Source organism: Lethenteron reissneri, chromosome 7, assembly GCF_015708825.2.
Source record: "Lethenteron reissneri isolate LAM-NWPU_2019-01 chromosome 7, ASM1570882v1, whole genome shotgun sequence".
NCBI classification, from domain to species: domain Eukaryota; kingdom Metazoa; phylum Chordata; class Hyperoartia; order Petromyzontiformes; family Petromyzontidae; genus Lethenteron; species Lethenteron reissneri.
In genome coordinates, this window is record NC_083785.1 from 2,969,729 (window position 1) to 2,975,713 (window position 5,985).

Below are 5,985 nucleotides of genomic sequence, written 5' to 3' on the forward strand. Positions count from 1 at the left end.
AGCCAGAATGAAGATGTCATATTTATTGTGTTTTTTACACAGGAATCAAGCTTGGGTATAAAAAGGTGACAGCATCGGTCTGATAGTGAGACACCTGTTAAGTTACTGTGCCTGATTAAACACGATAAGTCTCATTCATGAATCATTGTGCTCTGATCATCATGCCATTGCATATTTCCATCACACGTAGATCGGAAGTTTAGATCACTTTGGACATCACCTCCGATTAGCTCCCGCACCTCCGATTTGCATGGATGGCTACGTACGGTGCGAATGAAGTTCAACATACATACATCATTTTCATTAACATCAAATGATCGGCACGTCTGTGACTTTCTTAAACAAGCCTCAAAGTACTCCATCCAAATTAATAGCATCATTAACCGATGCAAACCACCGTAAATCTGAAGAGCGCGAACCCAAGAGTGCAGATGAGCTGTGGGTAGACTTGTCATTTGGTTCAGAACACGGACGTTCACTTGCCTATAGGTGAAACTAAAGATAACACCGGTCAACAAAAAAAACTTTTTTTCTGGCCTGGAATTTTGCAGCTGTTTTAGACTAATTTCAGGGTGCTGATTCCAAATCTGATCTCAGATTTGCTCTATCACATCTCATTTTTATGTTATCGGCATACCCCATTTTCATTGATTTTACCCGAAATTAACTATCACTTATGATTGCAAGTTGTTGCGAGTCAGTGACTGCTTTAGTGTTAAAATATGGTGCTGTATTTTTAGGATAGTGTGTTTATAATATCATTTAATGTAGATATCCACATTTATTTAATATTTTTCTTCTGCAGTTTTTATTGAAAATTCAATATTCGATAGACAAAAACTGATGCCAGATTTGGAATCAGCACCCCAAAATTACCTTAAACCCGTTGGAATACCTTATGCCAGAAAAAGTGTGTTGTACAAGTGAGATGGTGCATTTGGTAATTGTCTCCTGAGGTAACCAGACAATTGTTGCAATCGAATAATGTAGTAGGCTTTTTAAGACTAGCTCATAAAAAAACACACCAAGAATACACCATAACGTACAAATAATAGAATGCATTTTTCATGGGGAGTGGTAGTTGCAGTGGTTAGTGTACCACGCTGTGAATTAAGTCTGTCACCTCAGGTGGAGTGGTGAGCGATATATGAACCGGTCCTTGGGTGCTTTCTCTCTACCAATCTGTACTCACCAGTGTGGTGAAGCATGGCCAGATAACATCAATGACCCACATGGTGTGGAGGAGGAGGAGGTTGTGGGGGGCATCACCCAGCAGCGGATTAACCGAAGTCTGGAAAGTATCATCAACGTTACACCTCGTCACACCGGCACGCGAGTTCAAACTCCACGCGAGAAAATCACTCGACAAGACTTATAAAATAAGCAAATAGATTTTATGTCTCGCTGCAAGCACGTACAGATCAACAAAGACCTCCACTCGGTTAACCAAAAGATTACAGTTGAAATTGCACTTGATTAGCATTTCCGCTCTCCGATCCGAGACTGAAGCAATGAGGTGATTTACCAGCAAACTGCCGGCAAAAAAACTCGCTAAACGTCCACCGGTGCCCATAAACCTTTGGTCGAGATGATGCATGATTGCAAAAGATTGCATTTCCTTAAGTGATCCGACAACCATTGAAAGCATTAAGGCTGCAACACAAATATGAGCACAGGCTTTTAAAGAGGCACTGCATTCGTATGAAAGTCAGAAGATGGATGCATCGTAAAGGCTGACATTTTCCAAAATATATGCACAAGGTCCACTCATTGTCCATATTCACTTTAAGATGTTTTTTTGTTCATGTTTTTGTTTTTTGTTTGTTGCGGTTGCACCCGATTCAAGAGCTGAATGGCTCACAGGGCTATACCTAATAAATGAACTTGAACTTGAACTTGATGTTTGTGCGAGTGTGTACATTTTTATACCTACACGTACTTTATAGCATTATACAACGTATTGTTAAACAATGCATTTTCACGTAATTACAGAATGCACGAGGGTTGAGTTTAAATTTGTTTAGAATGTAAATTACAAACTAGCCCTCACGTACACATCACGGAACACGTGTTGTTACGAATTAATGTCTTTAAAAATTAAATAACGCAGTGAGGGAGTGCATGCGTTTAATATCAATTTAATATCAATCTGAAACCGCACCTAACGTACGCATTCTTGGCCTTGTATATAATTTGCAAAGAGTATGGCTCAAATTTGCACGTAGAAAATTAAGAAAACCTATCATTTTTGGGAGGCACTTATTAGCTGGTCGGTGGTGGTGGCTTATGTGCACCTTGTAATCCAGCACCGTGGAGGCGAGGGTTGATTGGATCGCAAACATTGTTGTGAAACCCCCCTCCTCATGGGCGTTAGGGGAAGATGCCAATCTGGCTCGCCAGAAGGTGGCACGGCAAAGTGCGGATTAATATATACGATCTGTTCCATCAGTATGGGATAATCTGTCCCATCTGTATGGGATCATGTGTCCCATCTGTATGGGATAGAGTGTTTCCCCCACCGCACGTGTGGGGTTTCTCCTTGCCCTCCGGTTTCCTCCCACGTGCAAACATCTTAACAACAACAAAACTAAACCCAATGCAGGACCCTCCTGACAAAGAGAGTCCTTGGACTCAGTGTGACTTCCTGGGTAAATAAGTCATGGTTATTATTGTTGTTAAAACACAAGGCTGTGATCACAACAGGCCGTGTGCATTAATGCCGACTCCCAATGTACCCAAAGCGTCTTCATAAGCTGCAATAATAATAATACAACTTATAACGCGCACAATGTTGCGGACCGAAGACGCAATTCTGAGGCGTGAAGCGGAACTCGGTGTCAGATCGTGTCGCGCGGTCCGGTGAGACTCCGTTAAATGTCGAGCTGAAGAGGCGTGCCTTGAGATGGTGTTTAGACGAAGAAAACTATTGATCGTTACAGATGTGAATAGGGGGGGGCATGGCGTTCCAGATGACGGGGGGCTGCGACGGAGAAACGACGAGAAGAAGCAATGACAGTCCTTGTCCTGGGGGTTTCAAGGAGGTCCCGCGTCGCACTGTGAAGGTGTCTACGAATCGTTGAAGTGGTGTCAGGCGTCAGCAGAGAATTTCGGTACGGTGGGTAGCCGGATTTTAGGGTGCGGGAGCAAAGGCAAGCGATCTTGAAGGTAATTCTGGCACGAAGGATGGACAGGGAGTCTGGGCGAGGGTTGCAGGGGCCGTAAACGAATGATAGTATATTTAAAACATATCACTTTTGATTGCACATATTATAAATGTTCATTTTTTTCTTACAATTACATTTCAGCATTTCTATATTTAATCCAAAGTAGTTGAAATCACCGCCTTAACCCACAAAAGCCTCGGTCTGTGTCACTCTTGCAGAGGGGGTTGTGCTGGGAACGTCTCATCAACTCGATTCGGGGGCGTCATCTGTGCGCGTTGCCGTGAGGCTAGCTAGGGCGCAAGGAGGAAAGCCACACGTGCACCTGAACAACTGGTGCGTTCTGCACCTGATGGCCAGCCAGACAACCTGCTTGGCTGTACTGTCTCATGTGGCAATCTCAGTACCCAGCAGGTGAATGTCTCAAGAAACACCATGCCTCTTGCAGGAACCAGCGAATCAATTGCTGGCATCCCGGTCAGACACCCGCGACGCCAAAAATGCGATTGAAGGTGTGCATGGCCCCTACAGCTAATGCCGATGGGTTTTAATGAACTGTAAAGAATCAGAACCAGTATCTTTATTCATACTGCAGGAATCCGATGAGCTATGAAACACTCTTTTTCACACATGTCCAGTAGGGGCGGGTCAGAAAGTTACAACAGAAAATACCCAAAAAAAAACGATAGGGGTGCAACGTATCGGAAAGGTAAGCAAATCACTCAAACTAAACAATTTCAAATGTAGCAGGTAAAGCCAGCTGAGCTATTAGCTCAGTGGGCTGCAGATGAAGATGAGTAGCGGGTAATAGGACTGCGGATAAGATGAGTAGCGGATAATAGGGCTGCGGATAAGAGTTCTGTGTATGTAGCAGTATTCCTTTGGTGGCCCGGAGCCAGTGGTTGAATATTCCACATTCATATGGCAGGGACATCATATTTATATTCTTGAGTGTATATTGATGTATAATAGATGTCTGCATATACAGCATACACATGGATATTGTGCATCTACAGTAGTATACCCCAGTTAGCATGGTTGGCTACGTGAGGTGAAAAAGAAGTTCAACATATTATCAACATACATGGTTATACACAAACGGACGAGCTCTTGGTGGCACTACATGCCTATATATAAATTTAGTGGTGGGGTTGGCGGGTCACGCAGAGATCATGTGCGTGAAATATACCAACGTTCTGGGTAAGGGATTGCCTTACAGGGGCAGTACAGAAAGTTGATTTCTGATGAGCCCTATGTGTGGCAGTTGAGCATTATCATAAAATATATATTTGAACCAGATTATAATTACGTGCAAAAAAACCCAAAACAATCGGTCAGAACATTTCATGCAGGAAGCCCTAATAAAGAGTTCAGATTCTATGAGGCTTGCCTGGCTAAAGATCTCAACTTACGATGATTGTCACTACATGCTGCCTACACAGTGCCTCTTTAAAAGATCCAAGCTTCTCAACACACAAATGTCTTAACCGCAAGAATGTACATAGCCGCAGCAGTAATATTCATTATAGATAACGTACACATCTCTGATATCGTAACAATATCCTCCTGGCTTCAGGCAGAGTCTGAACAGGACAACGGGGGTAGGAAAGAGGCAATGTATTAATCACATCTCAGCGACAAACACATAACCCACACAGGGCATTCCTGGGTAAAGAACGCTCAGCTATGTATATTTGTGTTGTACCGGAACAACAAGACTTGCCCAGGCCAGAATCGTTAACCCGACACCGGGAGGACGAAGCCCTCTCACAATCCCAACAATCTGGAATACCATCCAATTCTGTGGTCTGTGCAAGATGGACATATTCAGACTTGCCTTCCTATGAAATCTCAGATTGCAGGGGGAAAAAAACTCTGAATTGAATTAATCCAAAACAGTGTACATACTCGATGCAAATTTTTGTTTACATGCTTGAACTCCTGTAATTCAGTTCCTGAAGAAGCTCCCAGGAATGTTATATTTTCTTGAACCAGGTGAAAAACTCCAAAAGACCAGGTGAGTCTCATTTGCAAGAGTGACCTGAGGCATCAATCTGCCAGTAGGGGGGCGACGACTGCTGGGATGATCTCAATTGAGCAATTTGCAGGTCGGGCCATGATGCCAGCACACAATGGCATTATTCCTGCAAATGACATCAATGGATGTTAAACTTTCACCATGAAGCAGACGGTGCGTATGATTACGGTAATAATCAGGGTGGCCTGCCGGATTCGAATCGTGAACGTCTGCGACAATTCGACGGACGCGCTACCGCTAGGCCATGCCGCTATCCTAACGTCGAACGTCTTTGCCGAACAACAATGCGCTATGGCCAGAACATACGTAGTTGAGCTAAACAGCACAGCCACAGGAGGAATGATCCTGGGTAAGTATCCTTTCCCCGTACATGACGAATGGAAAATAATTACAGCATTTATTTCAATGTATTCTTGGAAAGGAAAAAACGGTCGTTTTTAATCTGCAGTATGGCTGTATAATTGCGTTCAATAACGCTGCAGTGAAAGAATGTCATTAAGCGTGGCCTCTGCGATCGATTGATCATTGGCTGGCCGATTATCTCGATTTGCAATTCTGAGCCAGTGGTGGAAAGGTTAATTTTACTGGTAGGAACCTCCTGGTTCCACCAGCCCACAGGGGATTATTGTGTCCGTCCGTCCATCGTGCATCCAAAAATGGGAGGGGTGGGGCTGGGTGGAGAGGGGAGGGTGGGGAGGGGCTGGATGGAGAGGGAGGGGCTGGGTGGGGAGTGGAGGGTGGGGAGGGGCTGGGTGGGGAGGGTTGGGCTGGGTGGGGAGGGGAGGG